General features: G+C 40.1%; 1 long non-coding RNA gene across 1 annotated transcript in view; it reads right to left on the reverse strand.

The window, feature by feature from the left end:
• Window positions 1–12,081, reverse strand: part of LOC102313862 — a 64,597-nt gene extending 52,516 nt beyond the window's left edge. Inside the window, exon 1 of the long non-coding RNA XR_006054329.1 lies at window positions 11,742–12,081. This is a non-coding gene — a long non-coding RNA (uncharacterized LOC102313862). The remainder of the gene's footprint in view (window positions 1–11,741) is intronic.
• Window positions 12,082–12,956: the final 875 nt, after the last annotated feature.

The following is a 12,956-nucleotide window of genomic DNA, read 5'->3' on the forward strand; positions in this document are numbered from 1 at the left end:
ATAGATAGATAGATAGATAGATAGATAGATAGATAGATAGATAGATAGATAGATAGATAGATAGATAGATAGATAGATAGATAGATAGATAGATAGATGGAATTATGGAATTCTGTCATCCCTGTTGAACAACATCTCCCACCCCATGCAGGAGACTCTGACAGCACTGAGCAGCTGCTTCAGTGGCAGGCTGTGGCACCCACGATGTAGGATGGAGAGATTCTGCAGGTCTATTCTTCCATCAGCTGTCAGACTCCACAACAAAGACTTTGCAGTTGACCTAACACATGCAGACAGACACACCCACCCACACACACACATCCACACACACACACGTGCAATACCACTAAGTGTAATTTTTCTGATAACATAGTATTTTATGTTGCTCTCTAACACCTTATAAGTGTCTGATTTGCAAGGGAGGGCGATTGACTGTTATATAATAATTTAACTGCCCTGGATGTCTCCTTTGCTGTGGAAGTACTCCAATTTCTGTATGTAATTCTGAAACGCAATAAAGATATTGTTGGAAAAAAACATAGTATTTTATTCTATTTTATATAGCAGGTTATTCTTTTCTGTTAGTCTGTTCCATTGTTTATCTTAATTTTTGCTGCCGTAACTTTGCCCTGTCCATTTTCTACTGTCACACAACAAATTTCCCAGGTGTGGGACTAATAAAGGTGTATCTTATCTTTGCACAGGAAAAATTGATGACTCTAAATATGTCTCATATTTTAGAGTCCTCGGAGTAGCCACCCTTTCTTTGTTGACAGTGCTGCAAACCCTTGGCCTTCTCTCAATGAGCTTCATGATGTAGTCTCTTGAAATGGTTTTCACTTCACAGGTGTGCCTTGTCGGGGTTCATTTGTGGAATTTCTTGCCTCCTCAATGGGCCATCGGTTTTGTTGTGCAGAGGTCAGGTTGGTACACAGCTGAAAGCCTTATTTGACAACTTTCAGAATTCATATTATGCCAAGGACCAATCAGCTAAGTAAAGAGAAATGACAGCCCATCGTTGCTTTAGCTGAAAGTCAGTCAGTCTGGAAAATTGCTCAAGCTTTGAATGTGTCCCCAAATGCTGGCTCACGTGAGGACCGCTCCAGGAAAGAAACACCAAGAGTCGTCTCTGCTGCTGAAGACAAATTAATCTGAGTCATCAGCCTCAGAAATCACAAGTTAACAGCACCTCCGATTAGAGCCGAGATAAATGTCACGCAGACTTCCAGCAGCAGACACATCTCTACATCAACTGTTCAGAGGAGATTGTATGAATCAAGCATTTATGGTTAAATCGCTGCTAAGAAACCATGACTAAGGAAAAGCAACAAGCAGAAGAGATTTGTTTGTAGGGCTGGGCGATATGACCCAAAATTCATATCTCGATATTTTTTAGCTGGATGGCGATATAAGATATATATCTCGATATTTTTTTAAGCCATAAAGTAAGAACAAAAAGAGAGTTCTTAGTCAAAGCTGTGTCCCAGATGTCACACAGGCACTTTTATTAACATACAGCACAGATGTACATGAAAAATTACTCAAAATTAAATTATGAGCATTCATTAAATAATAATGCTCCATAAATAAAAGAAAACAAGGTTGTTTTCGTGCTAAACAAAGAGCTCACAATTGTGCAGTCAAAATGTAAACTAAAAGACACTGAGCGTAATAACAAAGACAGACAGATTTCACAGCTGCTCTGTTCCCAAGTTTTACTGCGTGACTGATAGCCTGGAGTTTGAAATCCGCTTCATAACCACGTCTCTTACAGGTGCCATTTATGGTCCTTATACACACACAATACGGTAATATTACGTTGATGCACAGTAGTATCACTCCGCGAAGCTCCTCGGTAGCCGTAATGCGCCGACAATCGATCAAGCGGTGCAGCTCCGTAGCTTAGCAAAGTCGTACTCAAACATTTTTGACAGGTTGCTGAGCGCCGTGTACCACATAAAATCGGTTCGCGGCCATCAAGCACAACCAGAATTCATACATAAGGCGCGCTATCAACTTTTGAGAGAATGAAAGGATTTTAGGGTTAGCGCTGTTAGCTCGTTAGCGCGGTTAGCTCGTTAGCATGTTTAGCTCGTTAACACGTTGATGCCGTCCAGCCCCACGCATGGGGCGATGCGCAGTAACTCGTTAACGGAGATTTGCCGTGTCCGTCTTGTCGCTGCCTGCACGTGAAGCGATGGGGGAGGAGGGGGAGTTGTCTTCAGTGAAGGCGAGGCGGAGTAACGTTGCGTAGAGACAAAAGTGGACGAAAGAGAGGCAAACTTGCGGCTCCACAACTATAATTATAACGTAACATAGACTATATCGATATAAAGGATATTGTCACATCTTATATCTCGTATAAAAATATATCGATATGTTTTAAAAACTCGATATATCGCCCAGCTCTATTTGTTTGGACCAAAAAACACAAAGAATGGAGATGAGACCAGTGAAAATCTGTGCTTTGGTCTTTAGTCCAAATTTGAGATCTTGGTTCCACCCACTATGTCTTTGTGCGAACACATGGTCTCTACATGCATGGTTCTCACCGTGAAGCATGGAGGAGGAGGTGTGTTGGTGTGGCGGTAGTGATCTCCAGCCCCTAGAGACTATAAAGCTGGTATGAAAGGTAGTATACAAGTGAATCTAATCAGCATCATCACCGTAAATATAATCTGATGTGTTGCAGATCTCCTCCAGCTTATCCAAGAACACAGAATATTTCCCAGGCCAGCCAAAAGATCTAATCTCTTCAGTCTTCAATCTCTTGTCCTCGTGTACCCTGGGGGCCTCCTCCCAGCATCCTTGTCAGAGACCTGAATCACCTCAACTGGCTCCTTTCAATGTGGAGCTCTTGGCTCTACTCTCAGCCCTTCCCTAATGACTGAACTCTTTATCCTATATCTAAGGAAGAGACCAGCCACCTTTCGGAGAAACAGCTTCAATTTTACTCTCAGACCTTTCTTTATCATTCTATCCTACAGACTGGTGAAAAGATCTATCCCAGTCTGTCTAGCAATATCCCCTCTCCCCCTCACTCCTGAACAATACACTGAGATAATTATACTCCTCTGCTTGGGTTAGCAACTCATCCCAGACCCAGAATGAGCACTCCACCCTTTTCCTGTTAAGGTCCATGGCCTCAGGTTTAAAGATGTTAATTCTCACTCCCACCACTTCACACCCGGCTGCAAACTTTAGTGTGAGCTGGAGGCCACCCCTTGATGAAGCCAACAGAATCACATGATCTGCAAAAAGGCGAGATGAGATTCTGAGGCCACCATAGTGGAAGTCTTCCACCACTTCATTCTGCCTAGAAATCATGTCCACAATAATTACTTTAATTTTTAAATTTTAGTTTTACAGAATTGGTTACAGAACAATGAGCAGTTATTTTTGGAGTCCAATTCGTTGCCTCCTTCTAGGCAGGCTGAGTCGTGGGGTCCTATAGTTGGAGCGCATCCCCAATCCCCCTTCTAAAAAATGGAAACCACCACCTCAGTTTGCTAGTTCAGAGAATCCGCCCCATACTTTCATGCAGTGTTGCAGAGGCATGTCAACAAAGACAGCCTTAAAAAATTCAGGGCCTTAAGGAAGTCAGGGTAAATCTCATACACCCGAGGGGCCATGCCACTAAGGAGTTGCACTTTGCACTGCATACCCTGTGTGAGTGGAGCACCAATTCCTCTTCTGAGTCACCTGATATTTTGCCAACATCAGTTTGAGGCCATACAAATGGTAAAAATGGTAAATGGCCTGTATTTGTATAGCGCTTTACTAGTCCCTAAGGACCCCAAAGCACTTTACACATTCAGTCATCCACCCATTCACACACACATTCACAGACTGGTGATGGCAAGCTACATTGTAGCCACAACCACCCTGGGGCGCACTGACAGAGGCGAGGCTGCCGAACACTGGCGCCACCGGGCTACAAAAGGCTTATTTCTTGGCTTCACCAACCTCCTGCTACTCCCAAGACTGTGCTTCAGCTACCACCAGAGCTGTGCTCTGCTTGGTCTGTTAGTACCTGTTAGGAGTCCCACAGGAAAACCAAGCCTGATAACAGTCCTTCTGGTGTGTGATGGAATTGGTTACACTAGTTCACTTCCAATGTCCATCATCTGGTTTGGGGGTTACCACCCAGCACACACCAACCACCTTGCAGCTGCAGCTCTGTGCAGAAGTCTCAACAATGGAGGTGCAGAAAACGGTCTATCTGGACTCAATGTCCTCAGCCTCCCTAAGAAATCTGTCTAAGTTCTGCTGGAGGTGAAGATCTGGTGTACCAAGGCCTCTGCCAGGCACTCCTAGTCCAACCTCAGTACATATTTATATTTTCCAGGCCTGTGACCTAGGGTGTACTGGTGCCACATACACTTTTAAATACCCAGTAGGATCATGGAGTCACCCGATGGCGAACCCCTCAGCGCCCTACACAGTGACTCCAGGAAAGCTGGGTACTCTGCACATCATTTGGTGCACAAGCACAAACGACAGTGATGACCCATTCTCCAATTCAAAGGAGGAGGGAAGCAACTCTCTCATCCACTGGGAAAAAAAACTAATTACCTGTCACTTAAAAAAACATTGCTTGCTCCTCTTCTGTACCACTAGCTAAATACCGAAGTACCGCAACTGCAACTTTATTTACATCTAAACAATGAAAGGATGTTTTTTCTTTTTGTATCTCCATGCTGTCACTGGAAGCAACGCTAAAAATTCCAGTCTGGGTCAGTCGGGCCCCCTTTCACCTCTGCTTGCATCCTTTTTTGTCATACCAACAATCTGCATGTCCTGCACTGTCTAACATACAGATGTTTATCAGTTTATATGTTTTTTTTATCATCTTAATGTTAGCATGGTAGCATTTTCTCATTAGAATTGGAAGCAAAGTACAAATGAGGCTTGCAATGTCATTACCAGTTGGAGGCCAGTTGGGGTTTCACTGGCTTTTGATTTTGAAACCGAAAAATTGTTCTTATATTTCTCAAAAATAATTACAACTCAGAGTTGTTAGTGGCTCCATAGTGCAGTGGTCTTCACATTTGCCTAGCATACAATAGATCCCAGGTTTGATCTTAGGAGGAGACACAAATCCCTTTGGGGCTGCATAAGAAAGTGTGAAGTTACTTGATTTTTTCTTTTTTTAATGTTTATGTTAATCTAAACCAACATCTTCTTTGAGGTTTCACAGCAGCTGCTTTCTTTTTAAGCTGAAGTACTGCCTCCTTCTTTTAGTTGTTTAAGCCGTCCATAATTATGCACAATATACGCTGTTGTCTAATTGCACTGAAGTCTTGTAATTACTGTGGTTGCTTACAAAAACCTAGATATGCATTTTCTTCCTGCAGCTGAGTTCTCATACCCAGTAAATCTCTAATGTTGGCCTGGACTCATCCTAACCTTGGCAGACCCTTCTTTTTTCTTCTTCACATATCCTGCATGAAGTCAGGATGTGTTCCACTCTCTTGTTTCCTTGTCGGTGGTTATAATGGCCAGATGAGACCAGTTTGTGAATTATTTATCATTTTTTGGGGCAATGTTTTCTTTGTTGCTACTAAAGTTGTCATTGTTCATCTCCCTCCAATTTAGCTTCCTCCCTCCAATTCTGAAAATTAAACTAATTAGCTACAAACACCATTTCTATCTCACACACACACACACACACACACATGCAAGTGGTGTCAATTTTGTTATCCAACCTCTCAGCAAGACGGTATCCTTACTCAGATACAAAGACTTGCAGTAAGCGGTTACAGCAACCTATAACCAAAGAATTACTTTTAGATCGAATCCTCTCCTGTAAAAAGGGAGAACTTGTGTTAAGCACAAAGACAAATAAGATTTGACGCCAGGAAAAGCAGCAGTGAAACATTCCTTCAAACACTCTCTTACCTAAAGTGCATTTCACCCAGTCTCACTGATTTATGGATGTTTTATGACTCCTTTGACAAGCCCTAGTGTACAGCATTAATTACCGAGCTGCTCATTTCCTACCACAGATACCAATACTGTGACAGTTAATGTTAAGGGGAGCACAGGGGAGTAAGTGGGTCAAATATTTGTAGTTCACTGGGGGAAAAAATCTGTGTGTGCGACAAGGCCTTGGGAGAATTGTGACCAATGACCTGTAAGCTTTGAAGAGAAAAAAGTACATGTACCAGTACGCGCTGCTCAGTTCTTCCCCAGAGAAGCTACATGTGCTGTCCAGACGTTGCTGCTTTTTGCGTTGTCGGCCAGAACACGTAAATCCTAACAACGCACACATGACAGCGGGAGCTATGACTGACTGAGCTGGCTGGAGGCAGGATCATCTCATTAAAACCGCAGGTATCCAAACAGAACTAAAACCCAGCTCCCCATCCTTCCTGCTTAGCTCAATCATCTCCCACATAAGCTCTGCAATAAAACCTTGTATTTTAAACAAACCCATCCGATCTGATCTATAAACCTCATTCAGCTTGAACACCGCAATGATCTGTTTATAGTGATTAAGGGCAGCATCTGCCTAAAACTGGTGAGAGAATCATGCATAAACATGTGACTCATAGCGAGGACAGTGGGAAAGGGATTGGGGAATAATTGGCTTGAATTGATACAAGACGAGGACACTGGGGCCATTTCCAAAAACTCGACTAAAGAACAGTAAATCTCTGGGGCTAATCAAGATAATAGCAACAGCAACCATGTGTTTAAATAAATTACTTTCTCCAGCAATGGCACAGCTCTGTCTTGATGTTAGACAGCTCATCATAATAAACACTACAGTAGGATGAGACTCATCACAAAGTCATCAGTTTCCAGGGAATATCAACAAAAATATGTAACACAATATGACTGCTTGGAGTTGTGGCTATTTGCTATTAACGTGTCCAGATGAGCTAGTTTTGGGGGAATTTTGACTCTCTGGGAAATTAGACTGGAGGCTGAGGTGTGTGTATAGCATCAGATGTTCTCATGTAATGCAACAGTTATTCAGCCCCAAGGGTTACACATTAGACTGGAAAGAAAATATCCCACTTCCTGCTTGGTCTGTTTTTTTTGTAGGGGGATACCTCACGTAACTTCACAGCCTGCAGTTATACAGCCACTACTCAAGCCAGTAGGATGAGGTCCGCTTGTCACCATGTGTTGTTCCCCGTCACTGTTACACTGTCCAGAGTCACAAAACATGTATCCCTGACAGGAATTTGGGACAACTGTTTAAACCTACTGCTTGAAACTATGTATCACAAGAGGCCAGTAGTCTATCAAAGTGTAGTGCCAGTCAAAAAGCACATTTGATATATCTAATTTTAGTAAATTTCTCAATTTATTTATTTTTTTATCCAGTTCACACGATTTTGTGTCTATGTTATGTTGAAACAAGCCATAACATAGACACAAACATAGATGGTGTTTAAACGATGGACAAAACTACTGTCACCCATTAAGTTTGTGGACTCCATATTTTTGACTCTTAAAGCACCAGGTTTTGAGGTTATTTATAGAAAAAAGAATGTAATACTCATAAATATACACAGATTACTGTGTAATTACGTCTTCCTTCTATAAGATGAACTTGTGGAGTGGACACTGGTACAGGGAAGCCGCCATCTTGCCCTGCTGTTTTGAATACTGTGGTTGAGATCGACATCACCATTCAGACTCATGTTTTACATACATGGCTAGACATTTCCAAAGGAGAAAAAACTCATAGGCGTTCATTTTTAATTCATCATCTGATAAGATATGAAGGATCACACCTGTGTTTTATCATCTGATAAGGGGTCCGCTTCATCAGATAAGTGGGAACATGGAGGAAAGACACAACGCGACAGGGGTCTGGATAAAACGTCATCCTCTTTGTCCTCACCTCAAGCCTAAAATCTGGGCTCTAACACACAAAAATGTGCATTAACATACAATTACTTATTGTCAGCAGTTTAAACATGTGACACTCCCATCTCTTGACAGCTGACAATGAGGCGGCTAACAACAACAACAGCTGCTTATAAGCTAACATTATGCCAGCTACTTGAATGTCCTAAAAGTTGCACCAGCTAACAGTAGCTAACAGAGGCTAACTGATGCTAACAACAACAAACACAGGAACGCTTACAAACAGAAAAGTTGAGGAGATCCTCAAAAACTCACCTCAGTATTGATGTCAATGGTCACAGGTGAGCGCCACTGACTCATCAACCCGTATTATACTTCGTAACATCGTCTAAATTAAATAGATGCACTCAGAGTGTTTGGGTGACTGGGAGGTAAAATGTAAAATACAGATATCAGTATTTGTTTAACCCATAAACTTTTATTGCTAAGTGCTGATAATATTTAAATATGTAAAAATATAGTGTGCACAGAAATGTTCTTAAATGCAGAAGAAACAGATTTATACACAGAAGAAATGGCCACAGCCTAAATGTACTGTAAATGTAATGTTTCTGATCTCTTTTGAGTGAGTGCTTTTTTGGACCATATTTAGACCAGAAGATGCCGTGCTACGTTATCAGCTAATGCTAGGAGATGAGTTAGCTAGATACATCCATTAATTTGAGTATATTGTACTAATCAAAGAAACAAAGTCAGAATACCATAATTTCTCTCACCAGACCTTCTTCTTGCCTTTTGGATGGGCTTCAGCACACATTAGGCCATATTATTTGTCAGATAATTAAAATGCTATGAACGGCACTAACAGCACAAACATGGTTGAGAGATGTAGCTCAGTGACCTGGATTAGCATGGGTGTGATAGCAGAAAGCTAATGGCAGCAGGTGTTGGCTGTGTGAATACTTAAGAACCATAACCCTTGAATTTAAGTCTTAAAAAGAAAGAAACAAGTGAGCTATTTAGAAAATTCACACGACTGTCAAGAAGAGAAAATCTATAAATAGAAAACATTTTTGCACCAAGCTGTTTTTCAAAAATGTTTAAAAATTGACGAAGCAGAAGCTTAGACACATACCAACATCTCACTTCTGACACCTATGATTGTTTTGCCTTTTCTAAAACTGCATTAACTACACTACATTAGAAATGTTTTGGAGACAGTTACAACAATTGAGTCATCATCACAGATAATAATATTGGAAGGGACTGAACTATGCTAACCTGATATCATTGGTCAGCAAATAAAATGTGCCATTTTTTATAGATTTTGTTTTGCTGAATCCAAGCTTTAAAAAATAAAGAAGACTGGTACTCCAAGGATGTGTACCTGTGTGCACCTATGTACTATGTTTATATGAGTTTTAATCATTCTGTAACATTTGTCTACTTATCATTTTATGGTAATATCATATAGTATACTTGACTTTTTCTTCCTTATGGAATAATTTTTTAAAAATCTATATAAAAAAGAGATAATATAGAACATTTTTAGAAAATATAACACTTTATTTAACAATGTAGGAGAAAACCTTGGTGACTGTTACGTATGTTGAACCTGACATGTGAAAAAACATATTATTGACATGATGATGAAACATTTTAAAATTTTTAAAAACATAAAGATGTTATTTATTGCTAGAGTCATTTTAACAGTCCAATCAAAATTGGTTTACATCCACCAATGTCTTTAAAGTCAACTTAATGATTATTGGTCCAAAACGGACAAAAGGCCTTATAAACTATGATTCAAGTAATGTATATAGTGTGGCTTGTATTGTCAACATGTTGTCAACATGTTGAATGTACCATATAAAGATTTAAATTATGATGTCATCTGACCTCTCCTTCAAGGTCAAATAAGGTCAAACTTTCATAAAATGGTTTTTATCTTTAAAATGATGCTGTTTTTGTTTGAACTGGCAACATTTAGGAAATAACACTGCTATATGCAGACTCTAAATCTCATATAATTCGCATCCAAATATCTTGTTACCTTTGACCTCTGACCTCACTTTAACATTTCACATCTGCCTTTCTTTCAAGTTGAACCTAGAATGTGTTGTGTTTAAAGAAAGTATGTTTAAGAGAAAAAGAATGAGGTGCCAAGTTAGAAATATACTGTATATGCATATCATATAACAAACTCAAGTCATTCATGTCCAGCCTTTTTAAAAATCAATACAAATTCCTACCCCTAAATAATCATATGCTCCAACATGCGTCCTCCTCTATATGTATTCAAAGTAAACATCAGTCATGCTACTCTTACTTGATTTTTACTGCATTGCTAACGTCTTAAAGTAAGTTAAAAAAAACAAACCAACCAAATGAAAAACCAAAACCAAATGAATCTATACTAAATGCAATCCTTGTGAGCTGCCTGGTTTTGGTGAAGGTTTTTTTTTTAATATACTTTCAAAAACACGTAACCATATTTTGCAGCCCTGCATATTTCCTGCTAGAAGAGTAAAATCAAAGTCTGAGTAAAGATGAAAAGCTCAGATTTGAAACTTGACAGCTGCATTTCATGCTCGTTAAAGTTCCAGCTCATAAGATCCCAACTTCATCGAGACCAGATGACACTGAATTACATTTATTCCACCGTACATTTGGAGTTTTAATAACTTCTGCTTTCAGTTAAAGAGTTTATAATGTAAAATCAAATGTAAAACTCCAGGTCATGCAAACTCTCTAATGCAGACACGTCCTCCAACCCTTAGCTCACTTGATGACTGTTTATTCTTTCAGTTTTTCCTGTAAAAAAGCATCATTTGCTTTGCAGAGGGAAGAAAGTTGGGGACTATTTTCAGCTGCAGAAAAAGACAGCAGTGGGAAGAAACATGTGTGACTGAGTGAAAGTAAACTGCAGTCACTTAGTGAAATGATGTGACTCACTGATTCATTTTTAATAGTTTGTTAAAAAGAACAAAGTCCTGTGGTGCAGAGAAGTAATATATCACGCTCAGTTTGGCTCATTTAGGAGAATAAATTCACTGTTGGTTTTGGGCTCTTCTGGTCTTTTCGCTTTTTTCAGATAAAATAAAATCCTCAGTTGCTACAAAAGTTTACAAAAGATTACTTGACAGTAATTGTGGCTTGGGGGTAATTTCAGTGGAATGTTTAGAGTGAAGGTTTTACTCACTGCTTGGTTGAGTTTCTTTTTTGTAAGAACTGGCATTGGCCGTGACATCAGTCTGTTTATGTGTGTAAGTGTGTGTCTCTGTGTGTGTGGGTGTGCGAACTGAGTTGGCTGTGCTGCAGATAAAAGTGAAGTCGAGCTCGTCGCTACATCAAAATCACACTGGGGGCGCGAGTTAAGCGCTCAGCCGGCGGACACGCTCGATACCTCAGCTCTCACACTTTGAAACACGGGGTGTTTCGCTATGTGTCTACAGTACGTGTGAGTGAGCGCACACTTGTGTGATCGTCTGCGAGGCAGGCCGAGCTGGTTTTAATAGTTTCCAGAGGTTTGACACGTGTCAGCCAATAAAAACACAAGCACCTAGAAAACGTTGAGCAATTCAGTTCCTGTGTTCACCAGGTTATCAATGCTACAAGTGCCAAAGACCTGACCTGTTCTGCTGGTTGTGTTTGCAAGGATACTGTACTGCGATAATACTTTCACACGCATCTATCCTGTACGAGCCACAGGAAACACAGTAGAAAGAGGTGAGTCAGTGAAACTAAACATAAGCTGCTAAACATGACATCTGATCCATAAATGTCCACAATCAAAGTGGAGAAAGCCCTACAAGCCAGTAATGAAAAAAATCACCTCTTTATTACAGTTTTTGGACTAATGAAGCACAACTAACAGTAAAACACTGGAACGCCAGTAAATTCAGAATTCCTACCAGTGGTCCAGTATTCCCTTTCTTTCTCCCTCCTCTTTTTTACGACAGACGCAGATGAAACCGGAGAGTGAATAACAATACTTTGGGTCTTAGTTAAATACAGGATCAGTAAAACATACCCAGCCTGGCCTCTGTGATGGTCTGGGCGAGCCAAAAAGCCTCCCGATTTCCCCTTTGCAGGCCCACAACACACACAGATCTCGCTCGTAATGAAGGGTTTCTGTTTGGCTGCTTTTTTGTTTGTTTTTTTAGAGGGAACCCCTATGGAACAATGTATAGATTATATATGTACTAAGAACCTGTGTCTCAAATATAAGCAGAGACATGGGTCGAGGGTGGATGTCAGCCTTTATAGTGTTTGCATATCTTCTTTTATGCTCAGCAAGTTAAATATTTTCCACAGGGCTGTTGTGCAGCAGTAAAAAGTGCTTATCCACTTGCACTGTAACACCACAGATGTTTAAACAGGCTCATAACGTCCCTGTCAGACATGCAGTAATAAATAATTGCAGCATTAATCAACAGATGCCAAACAAACAGTTATAATGAAACGCAACTGTGAAAAATCGTCTTGTGGTTTGCAAAATCTGTCTTTATTTACATGGCATAGAACATACAGAAACCACAAACTATGTTATAAATAGCCACAGGAAGTGATTTCACCACATCAGGCAACTACAGCCAAGTTTAATATAAATTCATGCAAAACAAAAAACCACGCTCATGTAAACAGCTGCCTAAACCTTTCCATTAGCTGTCACTGCATGATTACAAAGGAAAAACTCTATTCCTTATTAGTTAGCACCGATCAATTTTATGTCTCTCGCACAGCGCACACACAGTACAGTAATAATGAATGCAGATGTACTCCAACGCAACTGTGCAATATTATGTCATTAATAATAGTGGTTTCTGAGGTTACACAGACCTCATTATTTTCTCTCATCGGTATGAAGGAAAAGCTGTGTTTGACTATGACATTTGTTTAATGAGCCAGTTTAACCAGTATGCTATGATGAGTGTTTGTGGAGGTGTTTAGCGTTTACAGTGGTTTCTAAGTTTCTGTTACTGTAAATGTTTAAGGTAGCAAAGGAAGACTTCATGTTCAAAAGTATTAATGTCGAAGATAAAACATGTCTTTCATGCCAACAAAAACAGAAACGGGCTTTGTAACAGTTAAAAGTCCGTATTAAAAAATAATCTGTGAGACTTTTT

Source organism: Haplochromis burtoni, unplaced genomic scaffold (genome assembly GCF_018398535.1).
Source record: "Haplochromis burtoni strain Fernald_Lab_line unplaced genomic scaffold, NCSU_Asbu1 Contig_45, whole genome shotgun sequence".
In the NCBI taxonomy this organism is placed as follows: Eukaryota; Metazoa; Chordata; class Actinopteri; order Cichliformes; family Cichlidae; genus Haplochromis; species Haplochromis burtoni.